This window comes from Akebia trifoliata, unplaced genomic scaffold, assembly GCF_017979445.1.
Source record: "Akebia trifoliata isolate Shusen 1 unplaced genomic scaffold, ASM1797944v1 Contig00288, whole genome shotgun sequence".
NCBI lineage: Eukaryota > Viridiplantae > Streptophyta > Magnoliopsida > Ranunculales > Lardizabalaceae > Akebia > Akebia trifoliata.
The window spans coordinates 42,457-64,623 of NW_028236936.1; the positions used below are offsets into that span (position 1 = coordinate 42,457).

General features: G+C 36.1%; 1 pseudogene; it reads right to left on the reverse strand.

Moving 5' to 3' along the window:
• Positions 1-14,583: 14,583 nt before the first annotated feature.
• On the reverse strand, positions 14,584-20,058 carry LOC147381718 (uncharacterized; annotated as a pseudogene).
• Positions 20,059-22,167: the final 2,109 nt, after the last annotated feature.

The following is a 22,167-nucleotide window of genomic DNA, read 5'->3' on the forward strand; positions in this document are numbered from 1 at the left end:
TATAGCGACGGTAATACACTATTAGCGGCGGTTTTTGACCGTCACCATAGGGCTAGTCATATCTATAGCGACGGTAATACAATGATCAGCGGCAATTCATCACCGTCACTATTACCCTCATTCATATCTATAGCAACGGTAATACAATAGATTAGCGGCGATTTTTGACCGCCACTATAGGGCTCCATATGGCCTTTAGCTACACCACTATAGTGGAGCTACACGTGACCATCGCTATTAATAATAGCGGCGGTTTTTGACCACCCGCTAAAAATCTAAAATTTTGTAGTGATTCTATCCTTTATTTACGTTAAATCAGACATCTTTAATCTTAAGATTCAATTTATTTCAACCTTTAAATATATTTTTATAGAAAAGCAAGGATTTTCTACAACAAGCTAAGGGGAGATTGAAAACGTTGAGTAGAATTAAAAAAATATATATATATTTTATCATAGAGGTTAAAGAGCTTTAGGATGACAGATTTTGAGAGAAAAATCGAAGATTATATTTTTCTAGAAGATGATGGCTTTTACGTAATTCAGTATTGATTTATAAAAGAAGGCCATAGTCAAGGGTTATGTCATCACTACAACATTTCTGATCTACAACGATGGATTTTTCCGCCATTACAGGGTGTTTTTTCTGTCGATAAAAGTTATAATGGCGAATGAGCAGCGGATAGAAGATCCGACGTTATTGCCTCAGTCACTAGATTTAGCAGCGGATAACTTCTTTCGCTGTTACAAGTAATATATAGCTGTGGAAATTAATATCCGTTGCAACAAGTCCTTTTCTTAACAAATGCTATTATATATATAGCGGCGGAAATTAATATCAGCTACCATAAGTCACTTTTAAAAATAAAAAAATATAACACATATAACGACGGACCTCAATATCCGCTACAATAAGTCATTTTAAAAAAAACATGAAATATAACACATATAGCGGCAGATATTAATATCCGCTGTAATAGATCCTTTTAAAAAAATATATATATAAGACATATAGCGGCAGATATTAATATCTACTGCAATAGGTAACTTTTTTATAATATATATATATATATATTACTCTTAACCTATGTCTTCCACCTACCTGCATACATTGAAAACAAATATACAATAAATTTATTGTTTTCGAGAGCCACCAAAAGTTTTGAAAGTACTTACTCGTATATCATACATAAGCCAAATGAATATCATAAATGGTATTTTTGTACTTACTCGCATTTATATTTCGACACATTCCTAGGCACATTTTTATTTTTGATAGAAGATATATGTTTTTAGTAATTTATAAAATAAGAGATCCTATCTTCAACTCACCAATATTGATTGAGGAATACAACGGAGTCTATTGCCTCCTTTTTCCCATCATCGTTTGGGTTTCAATGGTAGAATGCATGTGTTATGTTCTTTATCTCCAATGTGGAATGATCGTAACTAGCTTCCCTTAATGCAGAGCAATCCAGTTGTGGGTCCCTAAACCTACAAAACCAAACAATCATTTAAAGTGAGGGTGTTGTGACAGAGGGATAGAGAATATTATATAGAAGACAAAAGAAGAGTAATCTATCCTGCAATGAATCCCAAGAGTCCTAGGAACTCCCATTAACTCACAAAGGCACTCACCTACTCAAGTCTCAAACATAACAAAGTAATTTTCCATGAAATTATACTACTCTTGAAGCATGGTTATAAATTATGACTGCCACCCTTATACATATACTTCAGAAAGACGAATAAATGGCTTGGATTAGCACATGGCAACAATCCAACAGCTATGAAACTCTGTGCTCCATCTGGAACTCTTTTACCATATACAATATATGACCCAGGGCAACAACATCGGTACCAGCACTCTTCGGGCTCTTCTAGATGTTCCTAACTTACCTTGATCGTGTGGAAAAGAGAAACCTCCGGTTGCACAACCTGCCCAGATCAATGGTGGTTACTGTATGGTATAATGGATGCTCTACTGGACAGAAATGTTTACATGTCACACACCAAAAAATTGGAAGTACAGTTCCAAATAGAAGAGCAGAAGCAAAAGTGATGATCTTAAATGAATTGTGTAGCCACCTAAACGCACACCAATACTCGAATCTTTTAAAAAATACTGCAAAAACTTACATCGATCTTTGGATCTCATTTAAAATCCTTTTCAAGATATATAATGACCAAATTGCACCCACAAACCAAACCATTCCAATAGGGTCAAAGAGAAAACAAAATTAGATTTACCATATCAATTAACATAGTTAAAAGAAGGTCCAAAGTGAATGCAAAATTCGACCAATATAAAAGGGAAGGGAAGTTACATTTTCACTTTTTTGAGTGTTTGTCAATTTACGTAACTCGGATGCTTCATCTTGTTGTAATGCCAATGCTTGTGAAGTTTTTGTTAACTCTTGAATTATCTCAGACTGCAACCAATGCTTGCAAAATTTGTGAATGTGTCTCCTGTAACGGCAGATAAAACTATCTGCTGCAACAAATGTTTCAATGTATCATATGAGTGTGGTCATTTATAGCGATAGATACAAATATCTGCTGCAAAATGTGGCCCTTGTATCAACGGATACAAATATCAACTACAAAATGTGGCTCCTATATCAACGGATAAAAATATCCGCTGTAAAAAACGTTCTTTCTTCGAATAAGGGTATGAATGTGTGTCCCCCGTGGCGACGGATACAAATATCCGCTACAAAAACATTTCAATGTGTCCACTGTAGTGATGGATATAAATATCCGCTGCAAAAAACATTTCTTTCTTCAAATGTGTGTCACCTGTAGCGGCGGATACAATCATCCACTATAAAAAACGTTTCAATGTGTCCTCTGTGTCAACGGATAAAACATCCACTGCCAAAACATTTCTTTTTTTGGAAGACAGTGTGAATGCGTCTCATATAGTGGCTGATTAGGATATACGCTGCAAAAAAAGTATCATACTGCAGCTGAAACATCGATCCGCTGCTATAAACCGTTGTTATACATCGAAAATGTTGTAATGCATCCAATTTAAATTAAGGATGCACATTGTGGAAGGATAAAATCATCTCCCAACTGAATTATTCATTCGCACCATCAACATGCATTCCGAGATGGGCACGTGACAAGATTTGAATAGAATTTTATGTAATTAGGGAAGAATCTCAATTTAGTAGGATTCTTTCGTAATAGGTAATTAATTTATTTGTATATGGGTAAAATGAGCAATAATAATTTAACTAGGGTTAGGATTTCTCTTTAAGGTTTTTCTGTTTAAAGACTTTGGGGCCATTGAAAAAAGAAGAGGAAAAAATCAAGAGGAGGAGAGGAGATAGGGAAGACCGAGGAGTGGATGTCATATAACCGCAAAATTTATAGTGGAATGGCTCCTCAAACCCGTGGGCATAGGCATGCTTGCTAAACCACGTAAAAAAATCCTTGTGTTATTTATTTTTCCATGTTTCTATTATTATTTTGTGGGTTTAATGATGAAATTGTGATCGAGGTTCATTTATTACAAAATCGACCTCTAAACATATGATTCGAGTTGAGGGCAATATTGGAACCAAGCCAAACTTGGTCGGTTCTACAAACTAGGAGTCAAAACTGAACCACATACACCCTAGAACCAAATGGACCTTAGTTCGGTTCAGTTCGATTCTTGGGTCACAAAAAAATAGATTAGATTTGTGGCACCCCTAGCTCTTTTTGTAAACTTAATTGTTGCCATTTTGCAGGGGCTAGTGACAACATACCGTTAGAGGAATTTTGTCAAATAGGTGGTAGTAAAAAACAATTCTACCACAAATACATGAAATTTTAGTTGGAAAATCTGAAACCATTGAGAAAACATTCATATAAATCTGAAAATATTGTCAAATAGGTGGTAGTACTTTAAATAAATATATATACAAAAAAGTTTTAACACAAATACATGAAATTTGAAGAGGAAAATCTGAAACCATTGAGAAAGCATTCATATAAAGATCCATTCTACTGTTTTTATTATTTTAAAGATAATTAAACTTTAATTTTAAGAATTAGAAGATTCAAAATCAGTAAGAGGAAATTTCTCAACCTTATTCCTGAAAAGGGAAAGCGAAAGAGTTTTCCTACGTCGACTATCGGCACCCCAATTTTTACTTATTACCTCTCAGTTGATTGAAACGACGCTTAAATGACAGTCAAAAACTGTCGTAATTAACGACGGCCTTTAGCAGTCATTTTTAGCGCAATTCTGGCGTCGCAATATATACAATATGACGTAGTGCAATTGATGTGGCAAGTGCACAAAATGCTAGATCTTTTTCCTTGTATGTCTTGAAGAAAAATATCTATGCTTCTATGCACTTGCCATTTCAACCATGTACATTTTAGCGCATCGGTTTATCCCACTCTATTTGATCATATTGATCTCTCTTCCAATTTATTTGCTCTTTATTTTTCCCTTGCTTAAATATATTACAAACAGTACCTTGCAAAATATTTTTGGGGGTAACGGTGTTTATGGGATGAAAACTCATTGGGTTAGTTGGGAAAAATTAGCTAAACTAGTCAATGAAGGATGCTTGGGCGTGTGTCGTCTAGCTGTTTCTCACAAAGTTGGGATGCTTAAGATGTGTTTAGAGAATTATGAATGAAGATGGACTAATATATGAAAGATGATCTGTTTTGGACTGCTTTCCTCAAAGAGATCTAAAATATGGTCTTCAACGTGTTTGTATACAAGCTGGAAATGAGATTTCTATTTGTTAGACTAGCCCTAAATGAATGTTTTAGATCCAATATGGACATATATCCAGTCTTGGATGAACTAGCATCATCAATTAGCACCCTCAAACAGCCATCATCAAAAAATAAAAATAAAATATTAGCACCCTCAACCTGGAACGTGTCCATAGATTTAAAGGTCATCTCCTTGTATTAACTCAACAAGTTAAGAAGGTATACTAGGCAACCACTTGTCATCTTCACAGCTACCTCTTGTTTTTGCCTCATACGTTCTACTTATAGGAATGGCTTTTCAGGTCCGTGACGGAACAAAAGGAGAGAATGGAGGCTTATTCAATAAGCAATCAATAATTCTGCACCGCTCTCACTATGCATTCAATAATCGAAAAGGGCTTCGAGCAGTACTATCTTATCATCAAGCTAACATGGAAGCCTAAGTGAGTTCTTCAATATCAAACAGCTCAAAATGTTGTTAGAGGCATATTTTGTTGTCATTAACGACATCCTTAGTGAGTTGTAATCAGTAAGAGATGATATTCTGCATTCTAGAAAAAGAAACTTCATTGAAACTTTTTCTTCTTGTTAAATGAAACTTGATACTAAAGATTTTTAATTTCATTGTTGGTGTCACAGTGGAAAGAGCACATAGGTGACATTGAAGATCTCATCAACATTAAACTAGTGAAAAAACTTGACAGAAAAACTTTAGATTTTCCTTACTCATTTGTCTTCTAGTTTGAAAGATTATGAATATATTAATGCACTTAAACAGGGCCATATTCAAAATCAGCTGATATAGTTCGAGTAACTATACACAAGTTACTGGTGGAATAAAAGTAAAAACAAAAAGAGGAAATCTGTTTTATCATAGCTTAATGAAAGCAGTATTTGGGATACCATCCTAGACAAATTAAGGCATAGTCTGGCTTCCTAGGAAGACCCATTACTTTTCCAAAGGTGGGAAGATTGTGTGTATTATGAGTACACCACAGTATTTGTGTTCTATTTCATGTTCTTCTTTTTCCATACTAATGCCCATCATAGAAAGCATTGTTGTCAAATGTGGTCGCATATGCCATCCACAAAACTTTTTTCACATTTGCCATCATGGCATATGCGGAAATCATGCCATAGAAACATATGCTATCGCATATTTTAGTATGTGATCGTATACTGCAATATGCTATCGCATATGCAGTATCCGATGGCATACTTATCCAATAGTCAAAATCTGATTGTTGGGCACTATTTTTTTATTTTATTTTTATATTTTCTTCTTCAAACACTTCTATAAACGCCCTATTCCCTCCCCTCCCTTTCCTATAATCTCTAAGCATCTAAAGGCTCACAGTTTCTCTCTAATACCCTTCAAATCACACACATACACTCAAAGGCTCAGCACTTGAATACTTGCTAAAGATTTGCTGACTACAGGAAGATTTTGGGTGACAGAATTCTGAAGTTGCTTTTAGGATCATGTTACCTACCACACCCTGCCAAGGAAGAAACCAGTGGAGAGGTTGCTCACTTTATATGCATAGATGAGCAAGCCATTAGTGTGGCAGATGGTGTTGGTGGCTGGGAAGATGTGGGTATTGATGCAAGAAAATATGCCCGAGAACTCATGTCTAATTTAGTAACTGCAATTCAAGATGAACACCAAGGTTCCGTTGATCCAGCAAGGGTTTTAGAGAAAGCTTACTCAAGCACAGAACCCTTGCTGTCAAATGGATTTGCCATGAATAACAACTTGTAATGGCTAATCACTATAGCTTTTAGTGGATTCAATCTTTAAGGAATCGGAAATGTGAATGGTTCATTTATAACAAAACAAGGATTGGATTTCGTCCAATCTTCAAACATTTCTTTTGTAGAAATTTCATAGATAAAATGAGTTGGTGAATGTAATATAGTGTAAAAAAGATAAAATTTCCTATTTATTTTTATGTTTGATAAGTAACAATATGGAAATATGGTACATGGATGAGTGTGTGTAATTAATAATGAGAATTGCTGGTTATATTGCCTCTTTTTATTGGATCTATTTTAACTTTGTTAGAAAATCCAACAATTGGTTTCTGATTTGTAGGGTTCTTGGATTGGATTACGTGAATTTGTTCCTGATTCATTTTCTTGCAAGATTCAATCTATTGGAGAAGAAGTTTTATTTCTAAGTAATTATGTGACTCAATTTCATTTGTTAGTGCCCAATTGCTTCTATTAGAACTTGTTTAATAATGAAATTTCAATTTATAATATGAATTTTGAGTTGTTTAGCTTAATTTGGAGTTTGTTTTATTTTTTTATTTTTCTGATTTTTTTACTATTATTTCGTTTATTGTGATTGGTGAATTAGAGGACCGTCCTATTGTTTATTAAACCTCCAAATTTGACGATCATACTCTATGGAATTTTTTTAATTTTTTTTTAAAGTTCATTCTCCAATAGTCTAGGGCCGTCAAAAAAAAAAAATTCTACAAGAAAATATTTGACAGAAGGATCCGTCAATTTTGAGAAATTTGACGGGCTAAGACCGTCAAATATGGGCTTTTTTTTCAAATAGTGATTGTGTGTATTCCATCAAAGGTTGAAGGTTCAAAATCTCGGTGAGTTCCTCAACTAAAGGTGCAAAAGACTTGGAAATAAGTAAAAAATTTCTAAGTGGAAAACAATGAATTCAAGATGACGGCATTTGGGTATTTTCCTTTTAGTCTACTCAGGAGACTGAGGTCAAGGGTGGCATGTCAGCAATTTCAAAACATGGGTATCTCCAATATTTAGTAGAACGTGAGGTGGCATTTCTAAAATTACCCTTTTTTTTTTGTAAGGAGGGGCATGTCAGCAATTTCAAAACATGGGTATCCCCATTATTTAGCAAATTGTGAGGTGGCATTTCTAAAATTACCCATTTTTATGGTTCAGATGGCTTTCAGCAATTTCAAGCGTGAGAACGCATGTCTAAAATGTGGCCCATATATATATTTTTAAAAGAATTCTTCTTATTACTACGGCCACTACCGTAGCTAAAAGCCAAAAAGCAATTATCATGTAGGGACGGCCACTAGCGACAGCTGCTGTTAAGACCAATTTTATTTATTTATTTTGAAAATTGACTTGGTTGGCCGTCGGTAAAACATATAGCAACGATATTTTTGCGAGAGATAACGACGGTCAGGCTGGTCGTTTGCTATATCTTTTTTATTTATTTATTTTGTGTTTTATCCACACACACACACAGAGAGAGAGAGAGAGAGAGAGAGAGAGAGAGAGGCATGGAAGGAAGCACACAATGACCACTGAACCTCTACCGGGAGATTCGTTAGCTTTTCTATAATTCTATAATATTGTTTTATTTATTATTTTTTGTTTTCTTCCTTTGTAAGTCTTTAAATGTTAAACATTATGAGAATGAATTTTATAATTTATGATAAAAGAGTTGCCGCCCTCAACCCCATGTTTTCTTTAAGACCTGAAAACTAAGTAATAAAATGAGTCCGACAGCCTTACTAAGTTAGTAAAGATTTTACCCTTACTAAGGGTCTCACCTTATGATACCAGGAAAAAAAAAAAAAAAAAAAACATGATCCAATGCTTCACGGTTGTAGAGGACAAAATTCTATCAATTTTGAAAAAATAAATTCCAAACAAAGTTATTTTTTCACCATTGAATTTTAATTTTAAATTTTGGAGTCAGCAAAACTACGCATAGCCTTAATGAAAAGTCTTGAAAAGTAATTTATACTCACTCCACGCAGAGTTAATATTTTTGAAGAAAAAAAATTTTACTGTTTTGATTTTTGAGCTTGATACAAGGTTTTGAATATGGATGGCCACAAAATTAAAATTAAAATCAACGGTGAAAATAATTTTTTTTTTTCTTTTAAGTACTTAAAATTTATTTCGTGATCTACGTAAGTGTGTCATCCTATCATGGTTTTTGGATTCTACATACAGAATTTTCCTTTGTAAGGAAAGTGTTTTTCAAAGATCGAAGATTTTAAAATTAACGGCATAAAGTTGTTGAGAACTGCTACTAGCACCCCAACTTTTACTCATTACACCCCAATTAAAAAATAAATGAATGGTTGATAATAAGTAAAAAAGTTGGGGTGCCATCAGAAGCTCTCTCATTCCCTTTTTTTTTTTTTTGTTGGAGATCTATTTTTAGGTTTAGAATTTAATATGAGTCTAATCCTAATTGTTAACTAAAACAACTACTGAAATTGTTGAATGAGTGTTATGATGTTTTGTAATGTTGAGATAATAACTTGAATCAAAACGGCTTGTAACGTTTGGATAGTGTGTTTTAATCTTTAATTAGGGTGTGCTAAATAATTTAAAAAATTTAGGTGTAATAAGTAAAAGTTGGGATGCCAATAGCGGCTCCTGTGATGTTTCTTAAAAAAATGTGAGAAAAATATACAATCAAATTTCGCTTTAGGGATTATTTGGATGCAATCAGTTGGATTTAGAATATAGTTGAGGATCATAAGAAAAAAAAAATAATCATGATAATCTAACTACCCAGATGGCAAACTCAATCGACTATCCTGACATGATATGTTCGGGAACTGTAGATCTGTGCTCCTTGGGATACACAGCTGCACTTCCCCATAAAAAAGTGTATCATGATGGAACCATGTATCCTGAGGAGCACAGATCTATGATTCTCGAACTTTTCATGCCAAGTAGTTGATTGAGTTTGCCATGTGGGGTAGTCAAATTATCACAACTCAAAAATAAATGATGTTATAGCCAACAAAATAAGTACATGAGTTATGATGTTAAGAGATGGAGAGTGGTCGAGATTAGGGCTGAGTTAATTAAAGAAAATGATCGAACAATTTGTTTACTGATTCCACGAATCTCCAATTAATTCAATGAATTAATCAGGGCACTCCTTATTCTTACAAAAAAAAAAATCTAATTTTTGAAAGAATTTGATGAATTTTGTGATGGTGGTGGTAAAGTATTTACAAATTTTCCATTTTGTGAACTCACAACAAGCATAGCACTCTCGTTTGTTAGCATCAAATCTCTACTCCTTGTAGGCTGACACAAGATATAGTCACAACTATAACAAATTATCCTTTTTGCCCCGAAAAAAATTTTCCTATGTAAGGAAAGTTTCTTGACCGTATCACCTTGTGGCATCTATACTTAGGAATGCCAATGCACTGGGTCGTGTTCGTGTCGTGTTGAGGTAAGGGTATTACGAAAATTTACCAAACCTAAACCCAACCCATTTATAAATAGGTATACCTGAGCCAACCTATATATAACATATTTAATAAAATTGTAATCTTTATTGAAAAAAATAAGTTCCATTTCTACCACCAAAAATAAATTGTCATTACTAAAAATAAAGTCACACAGCCATAAACTAAATTCAATGGTGAAAATAACTTTCTTTTTAATTTTATTTTCAAAGTTCGTAAAATATTTTCCTTTACAACCATGTGGCATCAGATCATGTTTTTGGATACCATAAGGTGATGTGGTTAGAAAACGTAAGGAAAGTGTCTTTCAATATTATTATTATTATTATTATTCACTAAGCAAAATTTATTTCATTATCACATTAGACATACTAGTCTTACTTGGTAAGATCTTAAATCTAAATGAGGGTCATTTTGCCTAATACATTTTTTCAATATTAAGAATCAAACACTATATACCTCTAGATTTTAATGATAAAAATGGAGTAAAAAATTATAAATATAAATATAAATAAATAACTTATTAGGAAAAGTGTTTTCTTTTTCCCAAACTAAAGCTTAACTATTTATTAATTCAAAAATATCTTAAAACACCATTTATATTTTATAGAATTTGATTAAAAAAATTATGAAAAAGTTCTAGGGAATTCTAGAAAAAATGAATAATTTAAAAAATTCTTAAGTAATTGTTGATATATTTAAAAGTAAACGTTAATGGTAGAATAACTAAAGGTGTCTAAACGGGTTAGGCGGGTTGATGCCTAGAACCCAAACCCAACCCATTTAATAATTGTGTTAGACGGGTTGTGAAAGCACCCTGATCCGCGTGTGCTGATCCTTTTTTTGGTGTTTGAGAGTCGCCACCTAGTTTTACGGTCTAGGAACTGAAGCATGACTCAAAATCAATAAAAAGTACTGATCTACGAAAAGAATGGATCCGGAGATCATATTACGAGATTGGAAGGTGTTAGACACCAATCTCACCTAGCAAACGTCGGTCTCTACTTTCCAGAAAATATACATCACAAAAATAACGACGTAAAATTAAAATAAAAACAATATCTTTTTTTTACCTGGATAATTACGACAGTCGATTCCCTTAGAACTGTAGGAGAACGTTCATCGTGTGAGTCTTCCTACTTTTGTCTCTATCATTATATCTACTTCTGATCTCCGAAATGAACTATTCTCCTCCTAGATCTAAATATTTTCTACCTTTTCTAGGTGTTTTGAGGGTTTCTAGATATTTTTTTAAGGATTTCTGAGTATTTTTTAAGTAAAAAAAATGGGGTTTCGATGTTAAATAAGGACTTGAGACTTCAAATTTAAAATTTTGAAAAGGTTGGGGAGAGTTTTTGGCCTCTTTTTCCTATGATTTTTCTTAACCTGTGAATTTAGGTTGTGGAGGCTCCTTTTTATAGACCTTTTTAGAAAAGTTAGTGTTTGATTAGATTTCTTCAAGATAAAGTTAAGTTGAATTGAATTCTATGTAATTAGGGAAGAATCCCAATTAAGTAGGATTCTTTCATAATAGGTAATTTATTTATTTGTATATGGGTAAAAAGAGCAATTATAATTTAACTAGGGTTAGGATTTCTCTTTAAGGTTTTTCTGTTTAAAGGCCTTGAGACCATTATAAAAAGAGGAGGAAAAAATCGAGAAGAGGAAAGGAGATAAGGAAGACCGTGGAAAGGAGGTCATGTATCCACGAAATTTATAGTGGAATGGCTCTTCAAACCCGTGGGTATAGGAACGTTTCATGTAAAAACAATCATTGTGTTTTTATTTTTTTTCCATGTTTCATTTAGTATTTTGTGGGTTTAATGAGGAAATTGTGATCGAGGTCGATTTTGTACACATGATTCGGGTTGAGGGTCATATTGGAATTAAGCCGAACTTGGTCAATTCTACAAATTCTGAACCACATACACCCTAGAACCAAGTGGACCTTAATTCGATTCAATTCGATTCTCGGGTCACAAAAACATAAATTAGATTTATGGCACTGATCGATTGTAAAGCTTGCAATAGAGATGTAGAGATAAAGATTTGAACTAAGACTTTGGGCAAGTCGAATTCGTTCCACAGAGACAGTTTGGATTCAAAAGCTCATTCGGATAAAAGGGCCAAAACAGAATTAGAAAACAGATTCAGATTAGTTTTAAAAACAAAATAGAGTTATAGTAGAAACTAAATTGAAATCTAAACAGAAAATAAAGATTTTAATTCTAAGAGAGAGGGATTAGAGAGTTCAATATAGCCTTTGCAAACCATCCACAATGCAGATTAATTCTAAATCTAGCTCAATCCATGTAGCAAGTCATTGCTCATGGATCGGAACGTGGAGCCGTTTAATCAACGAAAGTAACTAAAAGTTATTCATGTAAATCCTAATCTGATTGAGATTGCTTAATCTATATTCCGATTCTTCACAGAGCATAACCATTCTTGAACTTATCTAAGTAATGACTATCAAAGTTGAATCAGAAATATAAGCTAAGGGATCTAATCAAAGAAGAATTTACAGAATGTTTAACAAGATAAGCAAGAATAATGAATTTGAAACTACATTAAATGGATGGACTTGCTCTGGCATTATTGAACTCTCTAAGAAGATTCTAGCCACTCATTGCAAGATTCATAGTTGCAGCAAGAAAAAAAGTAAAGAAGACAATAGATGAGAAGAGAATCTAAAATAGAAATGCAACTTGATTCCTTTCTTGAGGATCTCTCAAAAGAGTTACAATAGAGCCAATGGTTTACTCTTGATGTTCTCACTACACTCAAAAACTCACCCAAAGGAAAAATTACAGAGAAGAAAGAAAGAAAAATCAGAAATTATGGAACAAGAGAAGAAGAGAAGAGCCCCCCAATTTATAATGTTCATATTCGGGTAATCGGGGTGGTTTGGCGGATAATTTGACTCAAATGACCTAATCAGTTACAACCACCGAAGCTTCTGTAAAAATCTCGAAAACAAATTCCTCGAAATGACCGCGGCGCGGTCATGGCTAACCGCGGCGCGGTGACGTGGCGCCCAAAATCCTAGAGATTTTTCCGGATGCTTCCTTTTTGCTCGCATGTTGTAACCATAGTTGTTACACCGTTTGTTGGTTTTCGAATGTACCCTTTTTACCTGAAATTAGTAACAAACTATTGTTAGTCATATTAATTTGGGATTTAATAAAATTTATTATTATTTTAAGGGAACTAGTATTTATACGATGGTAATCTCAGTGAAATTACGGTCCCAAAGTGAGATTATTGGGACCTTATCACACCCCCAAACCTCAATTTTGCTAGTCCCGAGCAAAACTTAAATGTAAACAACTCCTCTTTCGTGAGGTTCCCAACTGCATTTAGCTTATGCAGTAAGCCCTTAAACCCCTAGGTTACCCCTAGTGGACGAGTTTGACTCGTGAGGGTTTGCAGTGAATATACCCACAAAATTCTAACATTTTGAAAGATAACAACTTCAAAATTATTGCATATAGTGTCATCACACCAATTTTCAAAAATCCAGTCAAAAGTCTATTTGAGTAGAAATTCTTTTTATTCCTCATTTTCAGAAATATCTTGAGTGTGTGCACAAATTTTTCTGATTGTAACATAAATTTTTCGGAACAAGGTTTCCCTTCTTAACTGCTAAGATGGTTGGGTCTGCCTAACTTCTAACTCAAAACTGAGCCTCCTGTCTGGGATTGTGAGAAGTATGGATGTTCACTTTAATACCTCTAAGAGACTTTATTTGTGATATTCCAGTGTACTCACGTTTTTACCATTGACAGTTTTCACCCTACTGAACTATTTTGGTCTCATTGGACTATTTTCACAATTTGCACTTTTTCAGTTCTAACCTTCACATCTTTCTGCTTTTCTTTTCAACATTTTTTATGCTTTATCATTTATCTGATATTCTTTTTTCAAAAAGCAGGTAGCCCTTTTCAAGGTACCCAGTCTAATCCTATGGTTGTTGTCTCAAAAATATCAACTACAGTTCTGTTTTTCTTCTATTCAGCCAACCAAAGGATAAGGAGGTCAAAGTTCATTATTTTTCAAGCTTTCCCTCTCATTCTAGACAGTGAAGAAGACAACTCTTAATCCAAAATAACTTTTTTACTACAATCAGAAGTGACGTGAATTTTGTTTTTCAAAATATCTTGTTTTTGAGGAATAAGAATTTATAAACAAATTGGATATGAGCCTAGTTTTAAAAATTTGTATGATGACAGTACATATAAACATTTTTATGAAGGTATTTTTGAAAAATGTACCGAAAACAATGTAAAATTATTATTATTATTATTTTTTAATTGAAATGTGCTATCCACACCCCCCAAACCTAAATTTAACATTGTCCTCAATGATTAAAGAGTAGAGGTTTAGAGTACACCTGAAGGCGGATGTCATTACGTTGTAAAAGTTGTAGGTACAACCAAAAGAAGTGTTCCACACAAGGTGTAAAAGTGAAAAGCACACTACACAGGGTGTACACTTGAAAGAAAGTGAGTAAATGCAAAAAGAATTGAAAAATAAATCCTACATGGTCATGTAAAATATGTACAGAAATCAAGGGTTGCCTCCCGAAGTAGCGCTAAGTTTAATGTCTTCAGCCAGACATGGAATTAGAGCTAATCCTGGTACACAGGATTACTCAGAAATGAGTCTTTTTCTGATGAATGAGGGAGAGTATGAAATGGCTTCAGCCTTTGGCCATTGACTTGGAAAGTATTTCCATTGGCTGGGTTGAACACCTCGATGTTTCCATGAGGGTGAATATTGTGGATCAAAAATGGTCCAGTCCAATGGGACTTTAACTTCCCTAGAAATAAATGAAGGCGAGAGTTATAAAGGAGCACTCTCTGCCCTACGTGGAAAGATTTTCTCTGAATGTGCTTATCATGCCAGATTTTCGTTCGATCTTTGTAAAGTTTTGCGTTATCGTAAGCATCATTCCTTAATTCTTCCAAATCAGTGAGTTGGAGTTTTCTAAGCTCGCCGGCCTTCGCTAGATCAAAATTTAAATGTTTGATCGCCCAATAAGCTCGATGCTCAAGTTCGACTGGCAAATGACAAGCTCTACCAAAGATTAACCGATAAGGGGACATTCCTATTGGAGTTTTGAATGCTGTTCTGTAGGCCCACAAGGCATCAGATAATCGTAAGGACCAATCTTTACGAGTCGGATTGACGGTTTTTTCAAGAATTGTTTTGATCTTACGATTAGAAATTTCGACCTGCCCACTGGTTTGTGGGTGATACGGAGTAGCTATCTTATGAGTGATTGAATATTTGCGCATCAAACTTTCAAAAACTCGATTACAGAAATGTTTCCCTCCATCACCAATGATAGCACGAGGGGTACCAAATCGGGCAAACACTGTATTTTTGAGGAATTGAACAACAACCTTATGATCATTCGTTCGACAAGCTGTGGCTCCAACCCATTTCGACACGTAGTCGACTGCAACTAAAATGTATTGGAATCCGTGTGAAATGGGGAAGGGACCCATGAAGTCAATACCCCAAACATCGAAGATTTTGATGATCAAAATTGGTTGTTGGGGCATCTCATTTCTTCGACTGATTTTTCCTAGACGTTGACATCTATCACAAGATTTAGCAAAGAGATGAGCGTCACGAAAGATTGTGGGCCAATAAAAACCACACTGTAAGATTTTAGTTGCTATTTTCTTTCCTCCAAAATGCCCACCACAAGCATGATTGTGGCAGAACTCGAGAATACCATTTTGTTCTCTCTCATCAATACACCGACGAATTATCTGGTCTGGATAGTATTTAAATAAATACGGATCATCCCAGAAGAACCATTTGGCTTGGGCGAGGAAGCGCAGGCGATTTTGTTTACTCCAAGAGGTGGGAGTTTGACCTGTCACCAGGTAGTTGACAATGTCAGCATACCAAGGTGTGTCAGAAATAGAAACTGCCATGATTTGCTCGTCAGGAAAATTTTCAGAAATTGGAAGAGAGTCAGAGAGAGTTTCAACTACTAGCCTAGATAGGTGGTCTGCAACCACATTTTCGCATTCCTTTTTGTCTTGAATTTCGAGATCAAACTCTTGAAGAAGAAGGATCCATCGTATCAACCTCGCTTTTGCATCCTTCTTGGCAAGAAGGTATTTCAGCGCTGCGTGGTCAGTGAAAATGACTACTTTGGACCCTATAAGATAGGAACGAATTTATCTAAGGTAAAAACTACTGCTAGTAGTTTTCCGTGGTGGAATAATTGAGCTGGGCATCATTAAGCGTCTTGCTGGCATACTGGATGACATGGGGGAGTTTGTCAACTCGTTGCCCCAATACAGCACCTATAGCGTAATCGGATGCATCACACATCACCTCAAATGGGAGATCCCAATTGGGTGGTTGGATAATAGGTGCTGAGGTCAACTCAGTTTTCAGTTTCTCAAAGGCGGATAAACAAGCAGTAGAAAACTCGAAAGAAATGTCTTTGGCTAACAAATCACACAGGGGTTTTGAAATTTTTCCGAAGTCTTTGATGAACCTTCTATAAAACCCTGCGTGCCCTAGGAACGAACGAACTTCTTTCACAGTTCTAGGTGGAGGGAGATTTGCGATGAGATCGACTTTGGCTTTATCTACCTCAATTCCTTTGTGGAAAATAATGTGCCCTAGAACTATCCCAGAGGTAACCATGAAGTGACACTTTTCCCAATTTAGCACGAGGTGTTTCTCTCGACATCTTTTCAAAACTAGCTCTAAATGATTCAAACAGTCATCAAAACTCGACCCAAATACAGAAAAATCGTCCATGAAGACTTCAAGAAAGTCTTCGACCATATCAGAAAATATATTCAACATGCACCTTTGAAAGGTGGCAGGAGCATTACATAGCCCAAAGGGCATACGTCGATAGGCGAAGGTCCCAAATGGACAGGTAAACGTTGTTTTTTCTTGGTCTTCAGAAGCAATTGGGATCTGGTTGTATCCCGAATATCCGTCAAGAAAATAGTAATAGGCATGACCGGCTAAACGTTCTAGCATCTGATCGATGAATGGAAGAGGGAAGTGATCCTTACGTGTCATCGAATTTAGTTTTCGGTAGTCTATACAAACTCTCCATCCGGTTTGGACTCGAGTAGGTATGAGTTCATTATCCTGATTTGTCACAACTGTGACACCCGACTTTTTAGGGACAACCTAAACTGGACTAACCCATTTACTATCCAAGATGGGGTATATAATGCCCGCATCTAAAAGTTTGATGACTTCTTTTCGGACGACCTCTTGTAACACCGGATTGAGTCGCCTCTGTGGTTCTCTCGATGGTTTGAAATTTTCCTCAAGATGAATTTGATGCATGACCACAGAAGGACTGATGCCCTTGATATCAGCTATGGTTCACCCAATAGCTTCTCGATTTTTGCGCAGAACGTCAAGTAATCGATTTTCTTGTGATTTTTCTAGAGTAGGGGAGATAATGACAGGAAAGGTTTCAGCATTACCCAAAAATGCGTATTTCAGCGTTTCAGGCAATTGCTTTAACTCAAGCTTTGGAATTTCTTCCACTATTGGAGATGACAAGAGAGAGGACAGACTCTGAATTTTTGGCTGTCAATCCATCATAGGGACAGATTCAAGAAGAGAGTTCACCTCCCTGATGGATTTCTCAGTATCGAACTCAAGGTCGAATTGGCCAAAATACTCTTCTAGCGGATCCTTGTTCTCCGCTTCCTCAAAAGTGCTACTGACCAGGGTGTCGATCATGTTGACTTCTTCCAAATCATCCATGTCAGTAGATTGAAACTTATTTTGGAAGACATTCATTTTGACCTTCATGTCCCCAAATGATAGGGTCATGATACCATTGCGACACTTGATGACTGCATCGGAAGTGGCTAAGAAGGGTCTTCCTAAGATGACTGGAACATGAGAATTTGGGTTAATGACAGGTTCAGTGTCAAGAACTACGAAGTCGGCAGGAAAGTAGAAATCCTTCACTTTGATAATCACATCCTCCACTATTCCCTTGGGAATCTTCACCGATCTATCTGCTAGACTCAGAGTGATATCCGTAGGTTTAAGTTCACCTAAACCTAATTGCTGGTAGACTGAGAAAGGAAGAAGATTCACACTAGCCCCAAGATCTAATAGACATTTCTCAATCATCGTATCTCTGATGTGCACAGAAATTGTAGGACAGCCTGGGTCCTTGAATTTAGGAACAATTGTCTACTGAATCAGACAGGAAGACTGGGCTGTCATCACAGCCTCTCTTGGCACAGGAGTTTTTCGCTTCACTATGGTGAGATCCTTGAGAAACTTGGCATATGAGGGAATTTGACGAATTACGTCAAGGAAGGAAATATTTATTTGAACATTTTTTAATACTTCTAAGATTCCTTCCAATTGTTTTCCCTTTTTGTTGTCTAAAAGTCTATGAGGGAATGGAGCTTTGGGAATGATCACTCGACTCTCGAGAAGAGGAGGTGTTTCCTTAGATTGGTCTTCTTTTTCTGTGGAGGGTGCATTAGAGGTTGTTTCTTTGGATAGAACCTCCTCAGGCATTTCAACTTTATTATCTACCAATTTGCCAGATCGTAAGGTGTGGACGGCTTGGACAGAATTAGAGGGACCTGCCTGACTATTGATTTCATACTGTCCTCTTGGAACAGTTCCTGCTGGATTTGGCACAGTTTGACTGGGAAACTGGCCTTTGTTTTCTCTCCTATGGATGAAGCTAACTGACCCATCTGAACCTCTAAATTTTGATTGCTTGCGCAGTGACCTGGTTGGTCTGAGACTGGCTTGGGTAGTTTGGATTTGTTGATGTATGAGTTGCTGTTGTTGCTTTAATATCTCAGCCATCATTGATTCCAATGCTAAGTTTGGTTGAGCAACAGGAGGAGAGTAATTGGTCATAGGGTCGACAACGATCGTCCATTGATCAGAATTTTGAGGTGAAGAATAGGATGGCTGCGGAACCAAAGATAGGTTCGCACTGGCATGAGTTTGACGATTGAAATTTTTCTGAAACCCTGGAGGACCTCCTGATTGGATAGGTTCACTTTGTCGATAGGAGAAATTGGGGTGAAACCTATTATTGGGATGGTACGACTGACTATAGGAGTTAGGAGTGGGTTTCCTATACGTGCTGTAATTTCCAACAACATTGGCTTGCTCTGACTGTGAGAGAGTCAAGGTGGGACAATTCTCTATAGAATGATTGAAATTCTCACACAGCTGACATGATGAAAATGTCTCTGTGGCGACTTGTAGGATTGGAGTGGCTTCTTGAAAGTTGGTTTTGACACTGAAAGCGTCAAACTTTTTGTTGAGACTTTGTAGGCTACTCACAAGGCTATTCATGACACTCTTAAGTTCAGGATCAGACTTAACCTCATACATGCCCGGCTTCTTGACTCCTAAATCTCTTCTATCGAAATCCCTATGTTTGTGCTCCAATTTCGAGCATTCTCAGCCAATTCGACTAAGAATTCATAAGCTTGATTAGGAGTTTGATTCATGAATTTACCCTGATGCATAGACTCGAGAAGAATACGCTGGGCTGTTGGGAGACCTCGGTAAAAGAAATTAACTAATTGGGCTTTGTCTATCCCATGATGCGGACACTTAACAAGAAGGTCATTGAATATTTCCCAAGTCTGGGAGAATTCTTCATCCAGTCTTCCCTTGAAGTTCTGAATGGCATTTTTGAATTGTTCCGTCTTCGCCATAGGGAAGAATTTGGCCATGAATTTTCTCGACAACTCATCCCATGTAGTGATAGAGTTGGAGGATAAGGAATTTAACCAAGCCGCAGCATGGTCTTCGAGAGAAAGAGGGAATAACCTAAGCTTGACATTCTCATCGTCGAGGTGACCATTTTTGAATGTCTGGCATAAGGTCAAGAATTTATTGAGGTGATTGTACTGTTGTTCGCTTTCGAAACCGTGGAATTTGGGCAGCATATTGATGGTGGCTGCCCGAATTTCAAATTGTGCCACGTTAGCAGCCGGTAAAATTATACATGATGGAGGGTTGGCAGTAATAGGTGCGAACATCTCATTGAGCGTTCGTTGATCCTCATGGATGTGATGAGGTGGAAGTGGATGTGGATCCATTTCTGGGACTGGTGGAATGAGAACGGTATTGCTTTCTCTTCTAACCTTAGGTAGAGGGTGAGACCTTGTGATCTCCGGATAAAAAACAATTGGATTTTTCTGCGATCTCCTACCTAACATACACTACCAAATTGCACACAATAGGAGGGAGAAATTCACACGTGAGAACTGGGTGCCTATTACTAGACAGCTCCTAACTGGTTCAAAGGATTAATCAAAGCCTCCAACCCAAATCTTTGAAATCAGAACAGCCAGTTTAATCTCCAGAGGAGAAGTGGCGCACAATGCTTAGCAAGGGCACTCTTAGATCACCTCTCGTCTTGAATAGACGTAGTCTATCCCCTGAATTCACGTAGAACTATAGGGCAAGATTGCGCTAGGCACTGTTCACGATCAAGAAGTGCAATTGGTGCAACTTTTGATTAGCTTTGCTTAATGAGCTCGATGGAACCTAGAGTCCAGTCTAATCAAATTTTAATTAATTAATTTGTTGTGAATTTGATTTTCCTAGAAGGGCAAGATATCGGTAATGAACTCCGATTCTTATCTTATGGTGCCATCCTCGTAAGGGTGCCCTTGTTACTATGTGCAATCCAATGTGTACAAATTAATCACTCAAAAGCAATACAGAAACTCACTAGCGAGTGATGCGTGAGTGTTTCGAAATTTACCTCCCGTTCTAGACGAGGGATGATCGAGTTGAGTCGACTCGGGCCACCAACACCAAATTTGGTGTACGAACCTGAGGGGCTGAGATAGTTTTGTCCCACTATCGTCCGTCCCTAAATCTATTACAATCCGAGCCCTCTCGGATGAAATTAAAAATTAATACAAATTCAAGTACCTAATACAAATTGTTTTCTAAGAAAAATAATAATAAAATGAATAGAGAATTGGAAGTTGCTGTCTTCTTGGTGATGTAACCAATTTAGTGGATAAAAATTCCACGTGCCGCATTCCGTCAATTTCCGTCGACTTCCGTCGAGTCCTTCACCTAAACAGAACAAAATTATTCAAATCAGAATACTAAGGAAAAAAAAACAATATGACCATTACAATGTCCATGATGTCAGAAGCTTGTTCAACAAAAATCAGCAGAAAATGTTGCCACGTCACCGCGGCGCACCAAGGGACAACCGCAGTGCTGTAAAATTTTGATGAAAATCGATTTTTCAAATTGGAAATGGTTTCTGATATCCTGAGGATTGTAATGAAATTTTTTTCAATTTTTTTTCTGTTCGTTTGGCTTCTGTTTCAAGCAAAACACATTCGGTTCTGTTTCGGAAACTATTTCAGATACTTTCCGAATTGAAAAATGAATCAACTCGCTGTCCCCGGCAGCGGCGCCATTTTGATCGATTGTAAAGCTTGCAATAGAGATGTAGAGATAAAGATTTGAACTAAGACTTTGGGCAAGTCGAATTCGTTCCACAGAGACAGTTTGGATTCAAAAGCTCATTCGGATAAAAGGGCCAAAACAGAATTAGAAAACAGATTCAGATTAGTTTTAAAAACAAAACAGAGTTATAGTAGAAACTAAATTGAAATCTAAACAGAAAATAAAGATTTTAATTCTAAGAGAGAGGGATTAGAGAGTTCAATGTAGCCTTTGCAAACCATCCACAATGCAGATTAATTCTAAATCTAATTCAATCCATGTAGCAAGTCATTGCTCATGGATCGGAACGTGGAGCCGTTTAATCAACGAAAGTAACTAAAAGTTATTCATGTAAATCCTAATCTGATTGAGATTGCTTAATCTATATTTCGATTCTTCACAGAGCATAGCCATTCTTGAACTTATCTAAGTAATGGCTATCAAAGTTGAATCAGAAATATAAGCTAAGGGATCTAATCAAAGAAGAATTTACAGAATGTTTAACAAGATAAGCAAGAATAATGAATTTGAAACTACATTAAATGGATGGATTTGCTCTGGCATTATTGAACTCTCTAAGAAGATTCTAGCCACTCATTGCAAGATTCATAGTTGTAGCAAGAAAAAAAGTAAAGAAGACAATAGATGAGAAGAGAATCTAAAATAGAAATGCAACTTGATTCCTTTCTTGAGGATCTCTCAAAAGAGTTACAATAGAGCCAATGGTTTAC